This window comes from Lissotriton helveticus, chromosome 11, assembly GCF_964261635.1.
Source record: "Lissotriton helveticus chromosome 11, aLisHel1.1, whole genome shotgun sequence".
Lineage (NCBI taxonomy): Eukaryota > Metazoa > Chordata > Amphibia > Caudata > Salamandridae > Lissotriton > Lissotriton helveticus.
Window position 1 is genome coordinate 38,534,022 of NC_136072.1, and position 18,853 is coordinate 38,552,874.

An 18,853-nucleotide genomic window follows, 5' to 3' on the forward strand; every position below is an offset into this window, starting at 1 on the left:
ATTTCCATTTTGTGACATGTTGCATTAAAATATATCCTGATTGCAGAATATATAAGAATTGGTACTGCGTTGGCCGGGAATCGAACCCGGGTCAACTGCTTGGAAGGCAGCTATGCTCACCACTATACCACCAACGCCCTCTGATCTGTGCAATCTCGGTTCTCAACATTACGACCCTGAGTTCAATGTCTATCTTGCACCAGCTTCAATGGTGCATTTGGTTTAGATACCAACATGAGAAGCAGTAGAAAGGTTTTAGCAGATTGTAAGGAACTGGGATTGAAACCAAGGACAAAGCTGTGAAGAAGAGAAGAATGGTAAGCAGCAGTACAAATAATGGATATGAACATATAGAGGCAGCATGGGAAGCAAAGCAGGGGAAAGAAAGAGAGAACATTCCAGGAAATGCCCAGGAGATAGATAAGAGCAGAACAAAAAGGGAAGAATGATATTCAAAGCATGCCCAGAAAAGTGTTTGAAGGTCCCACCAGTCATTTATGCTTATTATTGTGTGTCTTTACTTTCAAGGTACAGGGTGGATCCCTTTGACGATCCCTCTCTTGTATTTCAGCAGACACAGATAGTTCAGAAGTCGTTTCTACCATAGCTGGCACAAGCTTGCGCTTTTCCTTGCTGGCAGCCTTAAAATGACAGCTTGGTCCTTGGAAGAAAAATCAAGCAAAACTAGCAGAGGATGGTTTCGATCCATCGACCTCTGGGTTATGGGCCCAGCACGCTTCCGCTGCGCCACTCTGCTGCTTTGGGAAAGTGTTCTCTTTATGCAGATGAGGAGCATTCAGCAGAGTAGCATGGGATTGGTCGGGCTCTCACCTCATTTGCCTAAGTATATCGCAAGGCATGCTGGGTATAGAAAAACTTCATCTTCCCCTCTCACAATCAGTCATAACTGAAAGTCAGACACTCTCAGGCACTAGCCGTTTCAAACCTTTATCAAGACAGCAGCTCTTGAACCCTCTATATCTCTCTCTGTGATACTAGCGCTAGCATGCTCAGGATTTGGCTTTACCTGGGTGCCAGAGATCTACCCGGTGAGGGCTTGCCCGGTGTGAGGCTTTTGAGCGTTTGGGAGCGTTGTGGACGTTGGACAGGAAACTATGCAAATTTGAATCATCCAACCTTCCTGCTGCAGTGAGACGCTCTTTCCATGGACATCTGCCTCTTGGATTCCTCTCAACTTGCCTTCTGATAAAACATTTTGTGAGCCGCAGTTACCTTCGACAGCTACAAGGTGGCGCTACATGCAGGTGAGAGCACAAGTATGCACAAAATGTTAAGGACTTTTGACAGATTTATCGGTGGATCTTGTATATTTTTTTCAGAGGCTAGATATTGCCTAGAAATGCTTTCTAACATAGAGATGCTAGAGTTATAATGTCTGCCCACTGTAACATATTTATTACCAGCACATGTGAGTGGTGACTCTGCTTTATGAAACTTATCATATATCAGGACAATGAATGTAGCAGAAGGGGCGATCGAGAGGTTTGCCTACGTATTTGTTTATTTCTTTATATATGGCTGATTAATCTGTTCATGATATTTCCATTTTGTGAAATGTTGAATTAAAGTATATCCTGCTTGCAGAATATATAAGTATTTGCATTGCGTTGGCCGGGAATCGAACCCGGGTCAACTGCTTGGGAAGCAGCTATGCTCACCACTATACCACCAACGCCCTCTGACATTTGCGCTCTCGGTTCTAAATATTATGACTCAGAGATCAATGACTATCTTGCACCAGCTTCAATGGTGCATTTGGTTTAGATACCAACATGAAAAGCAGTAGAACGTTATTTGCAGAGGGTAAGGAACTGGGGATTAAAACCAAGGACAAAGCTGTGCAGAAGAGAAGAATGGAAAGCAGCAGTACAATTAATATATATATAAAACATATAGAGGCAGCAAGGGAAGCAAAGCAGGGAAGAGAAAGAGAGAACATTCCATGAAATGCCCAGGAGATAGATAAGAGCAGAACAAAAAGGGAAGAATGAAATTCAAAGCCTGCACAGAAAAGTGTTTGAAGGTCCCACCAGTCATTTATGCTTATTATTGTGTGTCTTTACTTTCAAAGTACAGGGTGGATCCTTTGACACTCCCTCTCTTGTATTTCAGCAGACACAGATAGTTGAGAAGTCTTATATCACTTAGCTGGCACAAGCTTGCGCTTTTCCTTTCCGGCAGCGTGGAAATGACAGCTTGGTCCTTGGAAGAAAAATCAAGCAAAATTAGCAGAGGATGGTTTCGATCCATCGACCTCTGGGTTATGGGCCCAGCACGCTTCCGCTGCGCCACTCTGCTCCTTTTTCAGAGTGTTCTCTTTATGCAGATGAGGAGCATTCAGGGGAGTGACATGGGCGTTCGGGACGTGAGAGGACGATGGGCAGGAAACTGTGCAAATTTGAAGCATCCATCCTTCCTGCTGCAGTCAGAGGCTCTTTCCAAGGACATCTGCCTCTTGGATTCCTCTCAACTTGCCTTCTGATAAAACATTTTGTGAGCCACAGTTACCTTCGGCGCCTACAAGGTGGCGCTACATTCAGGTGAGAGCACAAGTATGCCCAAAATATTGGGGACTTTTGCCAGATTTATCGATGGATTTTACATATTTTTTTCAGAGGCTAGACATTACCTAGGAATGCTTTTTAACATAGAGATGCTTTAGTTATAATGTGTGGTCGGGCCTCAGCCCGTTCATTGTCTTCCCACTGTAACATATTTATTACCAGCTCATGTGAGTGGTGACTCTGCTTTATGAAACTTATCATATAGTAGGACAATGAGTATAGCAGAAGGGGCGATCGAGATGCTTGCCTACATATTTGTTTATTTTTTATATAATGGCTGATTAATCTGTTCATGATATTTCCATTTTGTGACATGTTGCATTAAAATATATCCTGATTGCAGAATATATAAGAATTGGTACTGCGTTGGCCGGGAATCGAACCCGGGTCAACTGCTTGGAAGGCAGCTATGCTCACCACTATACCACCAACGCCCTCTGATCTGTGCAATCTCGGTTCTCAACATTACGACCCTGAGTTCAATGTCTATCTTGCACCAGCTTCAATGGTGCATTTGGTTTAGATACCAACATGAGAAGCAGTAGAAAGGTTTTAGCAGATTGTAAGGAACTGGGATTGAAACCAAGGACAAAGCTGTGAAGAAGAGAAGAATGGTAAGCAGCAGTACAAATAATGGATATGAACATATAGAGGCAGCATGGGAAGCAAAGCAGGGGAAAGAAAGAGAGAACATTCCAGGAAATGCCCAGGAGATAGATAAGAGCAGAACAAAAAGGGAAGAATGATATTCAAAGCATGCCCAGAAAAGTGTTTGAAGGTCCCACCAGTCATTTATGCTTATTATTGTGTGTCTTTACTTTCAAGGTACAGGGTGGATCCCTTTGACGATCCCTCTCTTGTATTTCAGCAGACACAGATAGTTCAGAAGTCGTTTCTACCATAGCTGGCACAAGCTTGCGCTTTTCCTTGCTGGCAGCCTTAAAATGACAGCTTGGTCCTTGGAAGAAAAATCAAGCAAAACTAGCAGAGGATGGTTTCGATCCATCGACCTCTGGGTTATGGGCCCAGCACGCTTCCGCTGCGCCACTCTGCTGCTTTGGGAAAGTGTTCTCTTTATGCAGATGAGGAGCATTCAGCAGAGTAGCATGGGATTGGTCGGGCTCTCACCTCATTTGCCTAAGTATATCGCAAGGCATGCTGGGTATAGAAAAACTTCATCTTCCCCTCTCACAATCAGTCATAACTGAAAGTCAGACACTCTCAGGCACTAGCCGTTTCAAACCTTTATCAAGACAGCAGCTCTTGAACCCTCTATATCTCTCTCTGTGATACTAGCGCTAGCATGCTCAGGATTTGGCTTTACCTGGGTGCCAGAGATCTACCCGGTGAGGGCGAGGCTTTTGAGCGTTTGGGAGCGTTCGGGACGTGAGTGGACGTTGGACAGGAAACTATGCAAATTTGAATCATCCAACCTTCCTGCTGCAGTGAGACGCTCTTTCCATGGACATCTGCCTCTTGGATTCCTCTCAACTTGCCTTCTGATAAAACATTTTGTGAGCCGCAGTTACCTTCGACAGCTACAAGGTGGCGCTACATGCAGGTGAGAGCACAAGTATGCACAAAATGTTAAGGACTTTTGACAGATTTATCGGTGGATCTTGTATATTTTTTTCAGAGGCTAGATATTGCCTAGAAATGCTTTCTAACATAGAGATGCTAGAGTTATAATGTCTGCCCACTGTAACATATTTATTACCAGCACATGTGAGTGGTGACTCTGCTTTATGAAACTTATCATATATTAGGTCAATGAATGTAGCAGAAGGGGCGATCGAGATGCTTGCCTACATATTTGTTTATTTTTTATATAATGGCTGATTAATCTGTTCATGATATTTCCATTTTGTGACATGTTGCATTAAAATATATCCTGCTTGCAGAATATATAAGTATTTGCATTGCGTTGGCCGGGAATCGAACCCGGGTCAACTGCTTGGGAAGCAGCTATGCTCACCACTATACCACCAACGCCCTCTGACATTTGCGCTCTCGGTTCTAAATATTATGACTCAGAGATCAATGACTATCTTGCACCTGCTTCAATGGTGCATTTGGTTTAGATACCAACATGAAAAGCAGTAGAACGTTATTTGCAGAGGGTAAGGAACTGGGGATTAAAACCAAGGACAAAGCTGTGCAGAAGAGAAGAATGGAAAGCAGCAGTACAATTAATATATATATAACATATAGAGGCAGCAAGGGAAGCAAAGCAGGGAAGAGAAAGAGAGAACATTCCATGAAATGCCCAGGAGATAGATAAGAGCAGAACAAAAAGGGAAGAATGAAATTCAAAGCCTGCACAGAAAAGTGTTTGAAGGTCCCACCAGTCATGTATGCTTATTATTGTGTGTCTTTACTTTCAAAGTACAGGGTGGATCCTTTGACACTCCCTCTCTTGTATTTCAGCAGACACAGATAGTTGAGAAGTCTTATATCACTTAGCTGGCACAAGCTTGCGCTTTTCCTTTCCGGCAGCGTGGAAATGACAGCTTGGTCCTTGGAAGAAAAATCAAGCAAAATTAGCAGAGGATGGTTTCGATCCATCGACCTCTGGGTTATGGGCCCAGCACGCTTCCGCTGCGCCACTCTGCTCCTTTTTCAGAGTGTTCTCTTTATGCAGATGAGGAGCATTCAGGGGAGTGACGTGGGCGTTCGGGACGTGAGAGGACGATGGGCAGGAAACTGTGCAAATTTGAAGCATTCATCCTTCCTGCTGCAGTCAGAGGCTCTTTCCAAGGACATCTGCCTCTTGGATTCCTCTCAACTTGCCTTCTGATAAAACATTTTGTGAGCCGCAGTTACCTTCGGCGCCTACAAGGTGGCGCTACATTCAGGTGAGAGCACAAGTATGCCCAAAATATTGGGGACTTTTGCCAGATTTATCGATGGATTTTACATATTTTTTTCAGAGGCTAGACATTACCTAGGAATGCTTTTTAACATAGAGATGCTTTAGTTATAATGTGTGGTCGGGCCTCAGCCCGTTCATTGTCTTCCCACTGTAACATATTTATTACCAGCTCATGTGAGTGGTGACTCTGCTTTATGAAACTTATCATATAGTAGGACAATGAGTATAGCAGAAGGGGCGATCGAGATGCTTGCCTACATATTTGTTTATTTTTTATATAATGGCTGATTAATCTGTTCATGATATTTCCATTTTGTGACATGTTGCATTAAAATATATCCTGATTGCAGAATATATAAGAATTGGTACTGCGTTGGCCGGGAATCGAACCCGGGTCAACTGCTTGGAAGGCAGCTATGCTCACCACTATACCACCAACGCCCTCTGATCTGTGCAATCTCGGTTCTCAACATTACGACCCTGAGTTCAATGTCTATCTTGCACCAGCTTCAATGGTGCATTTGGTTTAGATACCAACATGAGAAGCAGTAGAAAGGTTTTAGCAGATTGTAAGGAACTGGGATTGAAACCAAGGACAAAGCTGTGAAGAAGAGAAGAATGGTAAGCAGCAGTACAAATAATGGATATGAACATATAGAGGCAGCATGGGAAGCAAAGCAGGGGAAAGAAAGAGAGAACATTCCAGGAAATGCCCAGGAGATAGATAAGAGCAGAACAAAAAGGGAAGAATGATATTCAAAGCATGCCCAGAAAAGTGTTTGAAGGTCCCACCAGTCATTTATGCTTATTATTGTGTGTCTTTACTTTCAAGGTACAGGGTGGATCCCTTTGACGATCCCTCTCTTGTATTTCAGCAGACACAGATAGTTCAGAAGTCGTTTCTACCATAGCTGGCACAAGCTTGCGCTTTTCCTTGCTGGCAGCCTTAAAATGACAGCTTGGTCCTTGGAAGAAAAATCAAGCAAAACTAGCAGAGGATGGTTTCGATCCATCGACCTCTGGGTTATGGGCCCAGCACGCTTCCGCTGCGCCACTCTGCTGCTTTGGGAAAGTGTTCTCTTTATGCAGATGAGGAGCATTCAGCAGAGTAGCATGGGATTGGTCGGGCTCTCACCTCATTTGCCTAAGTATATCGCAAGGCATGCTGGGTATAGAAAAACTTCATCTTCCCCTCTCACAATCAGTCATAACTGAAAGTCAGACACTCTCAGGCACTAGCCGTTTCAAACCTTTATCAAGACAGCAGCTCTTGAACCCTCTATATCTCTCTCTGTGATACTAGCGCTAGCATGCTCAGGATTTGGCTTTACCTGGGTGCCAGAGATCTACCCGGTGAGGGCTTGCCCGGTGTGAGGCTTTTGAGCGTTTGGGAGCGTTGTGGACGTTGGACAGGAAACTATGCAAATTTGAATCATCCAACCTTCCTGCTGCAGTGAGACGCTCTTTCCATGGACATCTGCCTCTTGGATTCCTCTCAACTTGCCTTCTGATAAAACATTTTGTGAGCCGCAGTTACCTTCGACAGCTACAAGGTGGCGCTACATGCAGGTGAGAGCACAAGTATGCACAAAATGTTAAGGACTTTTGACAGATTTATCGGTGGATCTTGTATATTTTTTTCAGAGGCTAGATATTGCCTAGAAATGCTTTCTAACATAGAGATGCTAGAGTTATAATGTCTGCCCACTGTAACATATTTATTACCAGCACATGTGAGTGGTGACTCTGCTTTATGAAACTTATCATATATTAGGTCAATGAATGTAGCAGAAGGGGCGATCGAGATGCTTGCCTACATATTTGTTTATTTTTTATATAATGGCTGATTAATCTGTTCATGATATTTCCATTTTGTGACATGTTGCATTAAAATATATCCTGCTTGCAGAATATATAAGTATTTGCATTGCGTTGGCCGGGAATCGAACCCGGGTCAACTGCTTGGGAAGCAGCTATGCTCACCACTATACCACCAACGCCCTCTGACATTTGCGCTCTCGGTTCTAAATATTATGACTCAGAGATCAATGACTATCTTGCACCTGCTTCAATGGTGCATTTGGTTTAGATACCAACATGAAAAGCAGTAGAACGTTATTTGCAGAGGGTAAGGAACTGGGGATTAAAACCAAGGACAAAGCTGTGCAGAAGAGAAGAATGGAAAGCAGCAGTACAATTAATATATATATAACATATAGAGGCAGCAAGGGAAGCAAAGCAGGGAAGAGAAAGAGAGAACATTCCATGAAATGCCCAGGAGATAGATAAGAGCAGAACAAAAAGGGAAGAATGAAATTCAAAGCCTGCACAGAAAAGTGTTTGAAGGTCCCACCAGTCATGTATGCTTATTATTGTGTGTCTTTACTTTCAAAGTACAGGGTGGATCCTTTGACACTCCCTCTCTTGTATTTCAGCAGACACAGATAGTTGAGAAGTCTTATATCACTTAGCTGGCACAAGCTTGCGCTTTTCCTTTCCGGCAGCGTGGAAATGACAGCTTGGTCCTTGGAAGAAAAATCAAGCAAGATTAGCAGAGGATGGTTTCGATCCATCGACCTCTGGGTTATGGGCCCAGCACGCTTCCGCTGCGCCACTCTGCTCCTTTTTCAGAGTGTTCTCTTTATGCAGATGAGGAGCATTCAGGGGAGTGACGTGGGCGTTCGGGACGTGAGAGGACGATGGTCAGGAAACTGTGCAAATTTGAAGCATTCATCCTTCCTGCTGCAGTCAGAGGCTCTTTCCAAGGACATCTGCCTCTTGGATTCCTCTCAACTTGCCTTCTGATAAAACATTTTGTGAGCCGCAGTTACCTTCGGCGCCTACAAGGTGGCGCTACATTCAGGTGAGAGCACAAGTATGCCCAAAATATTGGGGACTTTTGCCAGATTTATCGATGGATTTTACATATTTTTTTCAGAGGCTAGACATTACCTAGGAATGCTTTTTAACATAGAGATGCTTTAGTTATAATGTGTGGTCGGGCCTCAGCCCGTTCATTGTCTTCCCACTGTAACATATTTATTACCAGCTCATGTGAGTGGTGACTCTGCTTTATGAAACTTATCATATAGTAGGACAATGAGTATAGCAGAAGGGGCGATCGAGATGCTTGCCTACATATTTGTTTATTTTTTATATAATGGCTGATTAATCTGTTCATGATATTTCCATTATGTGACATGTTGCATTAAAATATATCCTGATTGCAGAATATATAAGAATTGGTACTGCGTTGGCCTGGAATCGAACCCGGGTCAACTGTTTGGAAGGCAGCTATGCTCACGACTATACCACCAATGCCCTCTGATCTGTGCAATCTCGGTTCTCAACATTACGACCCTGAGATCAATGTCTATCTTGCACCAGCTTCAATGGTGCATTTGGTTTAGATACCAACATGAGAAGCAGTAGAAAGGTTTTAGCAGATTGTAAGGAACTGGAATTGAAACCAAGGACAAAGCTGTGAAGAAGAGAAGAATGGTAAGCAGCAGTACAAATAATGGATATGAACATATAGAGGCAGCATGGGAAGCAAAGCAGGGGAAAGAAAGAGAGAACATTCCAGGAAATGCCCAGGAGATAGATAAGAGCAGAACAAAAAGGGAAGAATGATATTCAAAGCATGCCCAGAAAAGTGTTTGAAGGTCCCACCAGTCACTTATGCTTATTATTGTGTGTCTTTACTTTCAAGGTACAGGGTGGATCCCTTTGACGATCCCTCTCTTGTATTTCAGCAGACACAGATAGTTCAGAAGTCGTTTCTACCATAGCTGGCACAAGCTTGCGCTTTTCCTTGCTGGCAGCCTTAAAATGACAGCTTGGTCCTTGGAAGAAAAATCAAGCAAAACTAGCAGAGGATGGTTTCGATCCATCGACCTCTGGGTTATGGGCCCAGCACGCTTCGGCTGCGCCACTCTGCTGCTTTGGGAAAGTGTTCTCTTTATGCAGATGAGGAGCATTCAGCAGAGTAGCATGGGATTGGTCGGGCTCTCACCTCATTTGCCTAAGTATATCGCAAGGCATGCTGGGTATAGAAAAACTTCATCTTCCCCTCTCACAATCAGTCATAACTGAAAGTCAGACACTCTCAGGCACTAGCCGTTTCAAACCTTTATCAAGACAGCAGCTCTTGAACCCTCTATATCTCTCTCTGTGATACTAGCGCTAGCATGCTCAGGATTTGGCTTTACCTGGGTGCCAGAGATCTACCCGGTGAGAGCTTGCCCGGTGTGAGGCTTTTGAGCGTTTGGGAGTGTTCGGGACGTGAGTGGACGTTGGACAGGAAACTATGCAAATTTGAATCATCCAACCTTCCTGCTGCAGTGAGACGCTCTTTCCATGGACATCTGCCTCTTGGATTCCTCTCAACTTGCCTTCTGATAAAACATTTTGTGAGCCGCAGTTACCTTCGACAGCTACAAGGTGGCGCTACATGCAGGTGAGAGCACAAGTATGCACAAAATGTTAAGGACTTTTGACAGATTTATCGGTGGATCTTGTATATTTTTTTCAGAGGCTAGATATTGCCTAGAAATGCTTTCTAACATAGAGATGCTAGAGTTATAATGTCTGCCCACTGTAACATATTTATTACCAGCACATGTGAGTGGTGACTCTGCTTTATGAAACTTATCATATATTAGGTCAATGAATGTAGCAGAAGGGGCGATCGAGATGCTTGCCTACATATTTGTTTATTTTTTATATAATGGCTGATTAATCTGTTCATGATATTTCCATTTTGTGACATGTTGCATTAAAATATATCCTGCTTGCAGAATATATAAGTATTTGCATTGCGTTGGCCGGGAATCGAACCCCGGTCAACTGCTTGGGAAGCAGCTATGCTCACCACTATACCACCAACGCCCTCTGACATTTGCGCTCTCGGTTCTAAATATTATGACTCAGAGATCAATGACTATCTTGCACCTGCTTCAATGGTGCATTTTGTTTAGATACCAACATGAAAAGCAGTAGAACGTTATTTGCAGTTGGTAAGGAACTGGGGATTAAAACCAAGGACAAAGCTGTGCAGAAGAGAAGAATGGAAAGCAGCAGTACAATTAATATATATATAACATATAGAGGCAGCAAGGGAAGCAAAGCAGGGAAGAGAAAGAGAGAACATTCCATGAAATGCCCAGGAGATAGATAAGAGCAGAACAAAAAGGGAAGAATGAAATTCAAAGCCTGCACAGAAAAGTGTTTGAAGGTCCCACCAGTCATGTATGCTTATTATTGTGTGTCTTTACTTTCAAAGTACAGGGTGGATCCTTTGACACTCCCTCTCTTGTATTTCAGCAGACACAGATAGTTGAGAAGTCTTATATCACTTAGCTGGCACAAGCTTGCGCTTTTCCTTTCCGGCAGCGTGGAAATGACAGCTTGGTCCTTGGAAGAAAAATCAAGCAAAATTAGCAGAGGATGGTTTCGATCCATCGACCTCTGGGTTATGGGCCCAGCACGCTTCCGCTGCGCCACTCTGCTCCTTTTTCAGAGTGTTCTCTTTATGCAGATGAGGAGCATTCAGGGGAGTGACGTGGGCGTTCGGGACGTGAGAGGACGATGGGCAGGAAACTGTGCAAATTTGAAGCATTCATCCTTCCTGCTGCAGTCAGAGGCTCTTTCCAAGGACATCTGCCTCTTGGATTCCTCTCAACTTGCCTTCTGATAAAACATTTTGTGAGCCGCAGTTACCTTCGGCGCCTACAAGGTGGCGCTACATTCAGGTGAGAGCACAAGTATGCCCAAAATATTGGGGACTTTTGCCAGATTTATCGATGGATTTTACATATTTTTTTCAGAGGCTAGACATTACCTAGGAATGCTTTTTAACATAGAGATGCTTTAGTTATAATGTGTGGTCGGGCCTCAGCCCGTTCATTGTCTTCCCACTGTAACATATTTATTACCAGCTCATGTGAGTGGTGACTCTGCTTTATGAAACTTATCATATAGTAGGACAATGAGTATAGCTGAAGGGGCGATCGAGATGCTTGCCTACATATTTGTTTATTTTTTATATAAGGGCTGATTAATCTGTTCATGATATTTCCATTTTGTGACATGTTGCATTAAAATATATCCTGATTGTAGAATATATAAGAATTGGTACTGCGTTGGCCGGGAATCGAACCCGGGTCAACTGCTTGGAAGGCAGCTATGCTCACCACTATACCACCAACGCCCTCTGATCTGTGCAAGCTCGGTTCTCAACATTACGACCCTGAGTTCAATGTCTATCTTGCACCAGCTTCAATGGTGCATTTGGTTTAGATACCAACATGAGAAGCAGTAGAAAGGTTTTAGCAGATTGTAAGGAACTGGGATTGAAACCAAGGACAAAGCTGTGAAGAAGAGAAGAATGGTAAGCAGCAGTACAAATAATGGATATGAACATATAGAGGCAGCATGGGAAGCAAAGCAGGGGAAAGAAAGAGAGAACATTCCAGGAAATGCCCAGGAGATAGATAAGAGCAGAACAAAAAGGGAAGAATGATATTCAAAGCATGCCCAGAAAAGTGTTTGAAGGTCCCACCAGTCATTTATGCTTATTATTGTGTGTCTTTACTTTCAAGGTACAGGGTGGATCCCTTTGACGATCCCTCTCTTGTATTTCAGCAGACACAGATAGTTCAGAAGTCGTTTCTACCATAGCTGGCACAAGCTTGCGCTTTTACTTGCTGGCAGCCTTAAAATGACAGCTTGGTCCTTGGAAGAAAAATCAAGCAAAACTAGCAGAGGATGGTTTCGATCCATCGACCTCTGGGTTATGGGCCCAGCACGCTTCCGCTGCGCCACTTTGCTGCTTTGGGAAAGTGTTCTCTTTATGCAGATGAGGAGCATTCAGCAGAGTAGCATGGGATTGGTCGGGCTCTCACCTCATTTGCCTAAGTATATCGCAAGGCATGCTGGGTATAGAAAAACTTCATCTTCCCCTCTCACAATCAGTCATAACTGAAAGTCAGACACTCTCAGGCACTAGCCGTTTCAAACCTTTATCAAGACAGCAGCTCTTGAACCCTCTATATCTCTCTCTGTGATACTAGCGCTAGCATGCTCAGGATTTGGCTTTACCTGGGTGCCAGAGATCTACCCGGTGAGGGCTTGCCCGGTGTGAGGCTTTTGAGCGTTTGGGAGCGTTGTGGACGTTGGACAGGAAACTATGCAAATTTGAATCATCCAACCTTCCTGCTGCAGTGAGACGCTCTTTCCATGGACATCTGCCTCTTGGATTCCTCTCAACTTGCCTTCTGATAAAACATTTTGTGAGCCGCAGTTACCTTCGACAGCTACAAGGTGGCGCTACATGCAGGTGAGAGCACAAGTATGCACAAAATGTTAAGGACTTTTGACAGATTTATCGGTGGATCTTGTATATTTTTTTCAGAGGCTAGATATTGCCTAGAAATGCTTTCTAACATAGAGATGCTAGAGTTATAATGTCTGCCCACTGTAACATATTTATTACCAGCACATGTGAGTGGTGACTCTGCTTTATGAAACTTATCATATATTAGGACAATGAATGTAGCAGAAGGGGCGATCGAGAGGTTTGCCTACGTATTTGTTTATTTCTTTATATATGGCTGATTAATCTGTTCATGATATTTCCATTTTGTGAAATGTTGAATTAAAGTATATCCTGCTTGCAGAATATATAAGTATTTGCATTGCGTTGGCCGGGAATCGAACCCGGGTCAACTGCTTGGGAAGCAGCTATGCTCACCACTATACCACCAACGCCCTCTGACATTTGCGCTCTCGGTTCTAAATATTATGACTCAGAGATCAATGACTATCTTGCACCAGCTTCAATGGTGCATTTGGTTTAGATACCAACATGAAAAGCAGTAGAACGTTATTTGCAGAGGGTAAGGAACTGGGGATTAAAACCAAGGACAAAGCTGTGCAGAAGAGAAGAATGGAAAGCAGCAGTACAATTAATATATATATAAAACATATAGAGGCAGCAAGGGAAGCAAAGCAGGGAAGAGAAAGAGAGAACATTCCATGAAATGCCCAGGAGATAGATAAGAGCAGAACAAAAAGGGAAGAATGAAATTCAAAGCCTGCACAGAAAAGTGTTTGAAGGTCCCACCAGTCATGTATGCTTATTATTGTGTGTCTTTACTTTCAAAGTACAGGGTGGATCCTTTGACACTCCCTCTCTTGTATTTCAGCAGACACAGATAGTTGAGAAGTCTTATATCACTTAGCTGGCACAAGCTTGCGCTTTTCCTTTCCGGCAGCGTGGAAATGACAGCTTGGTCCTTGGAAGAAAAATCAAGCAAAATTAGCAGAGGATGGTTTCGATCCATCGACCTCTGGGTTATGGGCCCAGCACGCTTCCGCTGCGCCACTCTGCTCCTTTTTCAGAGTGTTCTCTTTATGCAGATGAGGAGCATTCAGGGGAGTGACGTGGGCGTTCGGGACGTGAGAGGACGATGGGCAGGAAACTGTGCAAATTTGAAGCATCCATCCTTCCTGCTGCAGTCAGAGGCTCTTTCCAAGGACATCTGCCTCTTGGATTCCTCTCAACTTGCCTTCTGATAAAACATTTTGTGAGCCGCAGTTACCTTCGGCGCCTACAAGGTGGCGCTACATTCAGGTGAGAGCACAAGTATGCCCAAAATATTGGGGACTTTTGCCAGATTTATGGATGGATTTTACATATTTTTTTCAGAGGCTAGACATTACCTAGGAATGCTTTTTAACATAGAGATGCTTTAGTTATAATGTGTGGTCGGGCCTCAGCCCGTTCATTGTCTTCCCACTGTAACATATTTATTACCAGCTCATGTGAGTGGTGACTCTGCTTTATGAAACTTATCATATAGTAGGACAATGAGTATAGCTGAAGGGGCGATCGAGATGCTTGCCTACATATTTGTTTATTTTTTATATAAGGGCTGATTAATCTGTTCATGATATTTCCATTTTGTGACATGTTGCATTAAAATATATCCTGATTGTAGAATATATAAGAATTGGTACTGCGTTGGCCGGGAATCGAACCCGGGTCAACTGCTTGGAAGGCAGCTATGCTCACCACTATACCACCAACGCCCTCTGATCTGTGCAAGCTCGGTTCTCAACATTACGACCCTGAGTTCAATGTCTATCTTGCACCAGCTTCAATGGTGCATTTGGTTTAGATACCAACATGAGAAGCAGTAGAAAGGTTTTAGCAGATTGTAAGGAACTGGGATTGAAACCAAGGACAAAGCTGTGAAGAAGAGAAGAATGGTAAGCAGCAGTACAAATAATGGATATGAACATATAGAGGCAGCATGGGAAGCAAAGCAGGGGAAAGAAAGAGAGAACATTCCAGGAAATGCCCAGGAGATAGATAAGAGCAGAACAAAAAGGGAAGAATGATATTCAAAGCATGCCCAGAAAAGTGTTTGAAGGTCCCACCAGTCATTTATGCTTATTATTGTGTGTCTTTACTTTCAAGGTACAGGGTGGATCCCTTTGACGATCCCTCTCTTGTATTTCAGCAGACACAGATAGTTCAGAAGTCGTTTCTACCATAGCTGGCACAAGCTTGCGCTTTTCCTTGCTGGCAGCCTTAAAATGACAGCTTGGTCCTTGGAAGAAAAATCAAGCAAAACTAGCAGAGGATGGTTTCGATCCATCGACCTCTGGGTTATGGGCCCAGCACGCTTCCGCTGCGCCACTCTGCTGCTTTGGGAAAGTGTTCTCTTTATGCAGATGAGGAGCATTCAGCAGAGTAGCATGGGATTGGTCGGGCTCTCACCTCATTTGCCTAAGTATATCGCAAGGCATGCTGGGTATAGAAAAACTTCATCTTCCCCTCTCACAATCAGTCATAACTGAAAGTCAGACACTCTCAGGCACTAGCCGTTTCAAACCTTTATCAAGACAGCAGCTCTTGAACCCTCTATATCTCTCTCTGTGATACTAGCGCTAGCATGCTCAGGATTTGGCTTTACCTGGGTGCCAGAGATCTACCCGGTGAGGGCTTGCCCGGTGTGAGGCTTTTGAGCGTTTGGGAGCGTTGTGGACGTTGGACAGGAAACTATGCAAATTTGAATCATCCAACCTTCCTGCTGCAGTGAGACGCTCTTTCCATGGACATCTGCCTCTTGGATTCTTCTCAACTTGCCTTCTGATAAAACATTTTGTGAGCCGCAGTTACCTTCGACAGCTACAAGGTGGCGCTACATGCAGGTGAGAGCACAAGTATGCACAAAATGTTAAGGACTTTTGACAGATTTATCGGTGGATCTTGTATATTTTTTTCAGAGGCTAGATATTGCCTAGAAATGCTTTCTAACATAGAGATGCTAGAGTTATAATGTCTGCCCACTGTAACATATTTATTACCAGCACATGTGAGTGGTGACTCTGCTTTATGAAACTTATCATATATTAGGTCAATGAATGTAGCAGAAGGGGCGATCGAGATGCTTGCCTACATATTTGTTTATTTTTTATATAATGGCTGATTAATCTGTTCATGATATTTCCATTTTGTGACATGTTGCATTAAAATATATCCTGCTTGCAGAATATATAAGTATTTGCATTGCGTTGGCCGGGAATCGAACCCGGGTCAACTGCTTGGGAAGCAGCTATGCTTACCACCAACGCCCTCTGACATTTGCGCTCTCGGTTCTAAATATTATGACTCAGAGATCAATGACTATCTTGCACCTGCTTCAATGGTGCATTTGGTTTAGATACCAACATGAAAAGCAGTAGAACGTTATTTGCAGAGGGTAAGGAACTGGGGATTAAAACCAAGGACAAAGCTGTGCAGAAGAGAAGAATGGAAAGCAGCAGTACAATTAATATATATATAACATATAGAGGCAGCAAGGGAAGCAAAGCAGGGAAGAGAAAGAGAGAACATTCCATGAAATGCCCAGGAGATAGATAAGAGCAGAACAAAAAGGGAAGAATGAAATTCAAAGCCTGCACAGAAAAGTGTTTGAAGGTCCCACCAGTCATGTATGCTTATTATTGTGTGTCTTTACTTTCAAAGTACAGGGTGGATCCTTTGACACTCCCTCTCTTGTATTTCAGCAGACACAGATAGTTGAGAAGTCTTATATCACTTAGCTGGCACAAGCTTGCGCTTTTCCTTTCCGGCAGCGTGGAAATGACAGCTTGGTCCTTGGAAGAAAAATCAAGCAAAATTAGCAGAGGATGGTTTCGATCCATCGACCTCTGGGTTATGGGCCCAGCACGCTTCCGCTGCGCCACTCTGCTCCTTTTTCAGAGTGTTCTCTTTATGCAGATGAGGAGCATTCAGGGGAGTGACGTGGGCGTTCGGGACGTGAGAGGACGATGGGCAGGAAACTGTGCAAATTTGAAGCATTCATCCTTCCTGCTGCAGTCAGAGGCTCTTTCCAAGGACATCTGCCTCTTGGATTCCTCTCAACTTGCCTTCTGATAAAACATTTTGTGAGCCGCAGTTACCTTCGGCGCCTACAAGGTGGCGCTACATTCAGGTGAGAGCACAAGTATGCCCAAAATATTGGGGACTTTTGCCAGATTTATCGATGGATTTTACATATTTTTTTCAGAGGCTAGACATTACCTAGGAATGCTTTTTAACATAGAGATGCTTTAGTTATAATGTGTGGTCGGGCCTCAGCCCGTTCATTGTCTTCCCACTGTAACATATTTATTACCAGCTCATGTGAGTGGTGACTCTGCTTTATGAAACTTATCATATAGTAGGACAATGAGTATAGCAGAAGGGGCGATCGAGATGCTTGCCTACATATTTGTTTATTTTTTATATAATGGCTGATTAATCTGTTCATGATATTTCCATTTTGTGACATGTTGCATTAAAATATATCCTGATTGCAGAATATATAAGAATTGGTACTGCGTTGGCCGGGAATCGAACCCGGGTCAACTGCTTGGAAGGCAGCTATGCTCACCACTATACCACCAACGCCCTCTGATCTGTGCAATCTCGGTTCTCAACATTACGACCCTGAGTTCAATGTCTATCTTGCACCAGCTTCAATGGTGCATTTGGTTTAGATACCAACATGAGAAGCAGTAGAAAGGTTTTAGCAGATTGTAAGGAACTGGGATTGAAACCAAGGACAAAGCTGTGAAGAAGAGAAGAATGGTAAGCAGCAGTACAAATAATGGATATGAACATATAGAGGCAGCATGGGAAGCAAAGCAGGGGAAAGAAAGAGAGAACATTCCAGGAAATGCCCAGGAGATAGATAAGAGCAGAACAAAAAGGGAAGAATGATATTCAAAGCATGCCCAGAAAAGTGTTTGAAGGTCCCACCAGTCATTTATGCTTATTATTGTGTGTCTTTACTTTCAAGGTACAGGGTGGATCCCTTTGACGATCCCTCTCTTGTATTTCAGCAGACACAGATAGTTCAGAAGTCGTTTCTACCATAGCTGGCACAAGCTTGCGCTTTTCCTTGCTGGCAGCCTTAAAATGACAGCTTGGTCCTTGGAAGAAAAATCAAGCAAAACTAGCAGAGGATGGTTTCGATCCATCGACCTCTGGGTTATGGGCCCAGCACGCTTCCGCTGCGCCACTCTGCTGCTTTGGGAAAGTGTTCTCTTTATGCAGATGAGGAGCATTCAGCAGAGTAGCATGGGATTGGTCGGGCTCTCACCTCATTTGCCTAAGTATATCGCAAGGCATGCTGGGTATAGAAAAACTTCATCTTCCCCTCTCACAATCAGTCATAACTGAAAGTCAGACACTCTCAGGCACTAGCCGTTTCAAACCTTTATCAAGACAGCAGCTCTTGAACCCTCTATATCTCTCTCTGTGATACTAGCGCTAGCATGCTCAGGATTTGGCTTTACCTGGGTGCCAGAGATCTACCCGGTGAGGGCTTGCCCGGTGTGAGGCTTTTGAGCGTTTGGGAGCGTTGTGGACGTTGGACAGGAAACTATGCAAATTTGAATCATCCAACCTTCCTGCTGCAGTGAGACGCTCTTTCCATGGACATCTGCCTCTTGGATTCCTCTCAACTTGCCTTCTGATAAAACATTTTGTGAGCCGCAGTTACCTTCGACAGCTACAAGGTGGCGCTACATGCAGGTGAGAGCACAAGTATGCACAAAATGTTAAGGACTTTTGACAGATTTATCGGTGGATCTTGTATATTTTTTTCAGAGGCTAGATATTGCCTAGAAATGCTTTCTAACATAGAGATGCTAGAGTTATAATGTCTGCCCACTGTAACATATTTATTACCAGCACATGTGAGTGGTGACTCTGCTTTATGAAACTTATCATATATCAGGACAATGAATGTAGCAGAAGGGGCGATCGAGAGGTTTGCCTACGTATTTGTTTATTTCTTTATATATGGCTGATTAATCTGTTCATGATATTTCCATT

At 43.5% G+C, this 18,853-nt stretch overlaps 22 non-coding genes across 22 annotated transcripts; all 22 read right to left on the reverse strand.

Annotated features, from left to right (window-relative positions):
* Positions 1–65: 65 nt before the first annotated feature.
* TRNAG-UCC (transfer RNA glycine (anticodon UCC)) lies at positions 66–137 on the reverse strand. The gene has a single exon. It is a non-coding gene; the product is annotated as a tRNA-Gly (tRNA).
* Positions 138–685: 548 nt separating this feature from the next.
* Positions 686–757, reverse strand: TRNAM-CAU (transfer RNA methionine (anticodon CAU)). Its single transcript has one exon. It is a non-coding gene; the product is annotated as a tRNA-Met (tRNA).
* Positions 758–1,624: 867 nt separating this feature from the next.
* Positions 1,625–1,696, reverse strand: TRNAG-CCC (transfer RNA glycine (anticodon CCC)). Its single transcript has one exon. It is a non-coding gene; the product is annotated as a tRNA-Gly (tRNA).
* A 551-nt stretch (positions 1,697–2,247) lies between these two features.
* On the reverse strand, positions 2,248–2,319 carry TRNAM-CAU (transfer RNA methionine (anticodon CAU)). Its single transcript has one exon. It is a non-coding gene; the product is annotated as a tRNA-Met (tRNA).
* Positions 2,320–2,947: 628 nt separating this feature from the next.
* Positions 2,948–3,019, reverse strand: TRNAG-UCC (transfer RNA glycine (anticodon UCC)). The gene has a single exon. It is a non-coding gene; the product is annotated as a tRNA-Gly (tRNA).
* Positions 3,020–3,567: 548 nt separating this feature from the next.
* On the reverse strand, positions 3,568–3,639 carry TRNAM-CAU (transfer RNA methionine (anticodon CAU)). The gene has a single exon. It is a non-coding gene; the product is annotated as a tRNA-Met (tRNA).
* An 866-nt stretch (positions 3,640–4,505) lies between these two features.
* Positions 4,506–4,577, reverse strand: TRNAG-CCC (transfer RNA glycine (anticodon CCC)). The gene has a single exon. It is a non-coding gene; the product is annotated as a tRNA-Gly (tRNA).
* A 549-nt stretch (positions 4,578–5,126) lies between these two features.
* On the reverse strand, positions 5,127–5,198 carry TRNAM-CAU (transfer RNA methionine (anticodon CAU)). Its single transcript has one exon. It is a non-coding gene; the product is annotated as a tRNA-Met (tRNA).
* Positions 5,199–5,826: 628 nt separating this feature from the next.
* On the reverse strand, positions 5,827–5,898 carry TRNAG-UCC (transfer RNA glycine (anticodon UCC)). The gene has a single exon. It is a non-coding gene; the product is annotated as a tRNA-Gly (tRNA).
* A 548-nt stretch (positions 5,899–6,446) lies between these two features.
* TRNAM-CAU (transfer RNA methionine (anticodon CAU)) lies at positions 6,447–6,518 on the reverse strand. The gene has a single exon. It is a non-coding gene; the product is annotated as a tRNA-Met (tRNA).
* Positions 6,519–7,385: 867 nt separating this feature from the next.
* TRNAG-CCC (transfer RNA glycine (anticodon CCC)) lies at positions 7,386–7,457 on the reverse strand. Its single transcript has one exon. It is a non-coding gene; the product is annotated as a tRNA-Gly (tRNA).
* Positions 7,458–8,006: 549 nt separating this feature from the next.
* Positions 8,007–8,078, reverse strand: TRNAM-CAU (transfer RNA methionine (anticodon CAU)). The gene has a single exon. It is a non-coding gene; the product is annotated as a tRNA-Met (tRNA).
* A 2,197-nt stretch (positions 8,079–10,275) lies between these two features.
* TRNAG-CCC (transfer RNA glycine (anticodon CCC)) lies at positions 10,276–10,347 on the reverse strand. Its single transcript has one exon. It is a non-coding gene; the product is annotated as a tRNA-Gly (tRNA).
* Positions 10,348–10,896: 549 nt separating this feature from the next.
* TRNAM-CAU (transfer RNA methionine (anticodon CAU)) lies at positions 10,897–10,968 on the reverse strand. The gene has a single exon. It is a non-coding gene; the product is annotated as a tRNA-Met (tRNA).
* A 628-nt stretch (positions 10,969–11,596) lies between these two features.
* On the reverse strand, positions 11,597–11,668 carry TRNAG-UCC (transfer RNA glycine (anticodon UCC)). Its single transcript has one exon. It is a non-coding gene; the product is annotated as a tRNA-Gly (tRNA).
* A 1,487-nt stretch (positions 11,669–13,155) lies between these two features.
* TRNAG-CCC (transfer RNA glycine (anticodon CCC)) lies at positions 13,156–13,227 on the reverse strand. The gene has a single exon. It is a non-coding gene; the product is annotated as a tRNA-Gly (tRNA).
* A 551-nt stretch (positions 13,228–13,778) lies between these two features.
* TRNAM-CAU (transfer RNA methionine (anticodon CAU)) lies at positions 13,779–13,850 on the reverse strand. Its single transcript has one exon. It is a non-coding gene; the product is annotated as a tRNA-Met (tRNA).
* Positions 13,851–14,478: 628 nt separating this feature from the next.
* On the reverse strand, positions 14,479–14,550 carry TRNAG-UCC (transfer RNA glycine (anticodon UCC)). Its single transcript has one exon. It is a non-coding gene; the product is annotated as a tRNA-Gly (tRNA).
* A 548-nt stretch (positions 14,551–15,098) lies between these two features.
* TRNAM-CAU (transfer RNA methionine (anticodon CAU)) lies at positions 15,099–15,170 on the reverse strand. The gene has a single exon. It is a non-coding gene; the product is annotated as a tRNA-Met (tRNA).
* Positions 15,171–16,650: 1,480 nt separating this feature from the next.
* TRNAM-CAU (transfer RNA methionine (anticodon CAU)) lies at positions 16,651–16,722 on the reverse strand. The gene has a single exon. It is a non-coding gene; the product is annotated as a tRNA-Met (tRNA).
* A 628-nt stretch (positions 16,723–17,350) lies between these two features.
* TRNAG-UCC (transfer RNA glycine (anticodon UCC)) lies at positions 17,351–17,422 on the reverse strand. The gene has a single exon. It is a non-coding gene; the product is annotated as a tRNA-Gly (tRNA).
* A 548-nt stretch (positions 17,423–17,970) lies between these two features.
* Positions 17,971–18,042, reverse strand: TRNAM-CAU (transfer RNA methionine (anticodon CAU)). The gene has a single exon. It is a non-coding gene; the product is annotated as a tRNA-Met (tRNA).
* Positions 18,043–18,853: the final 811 nt, after the last annotated feature.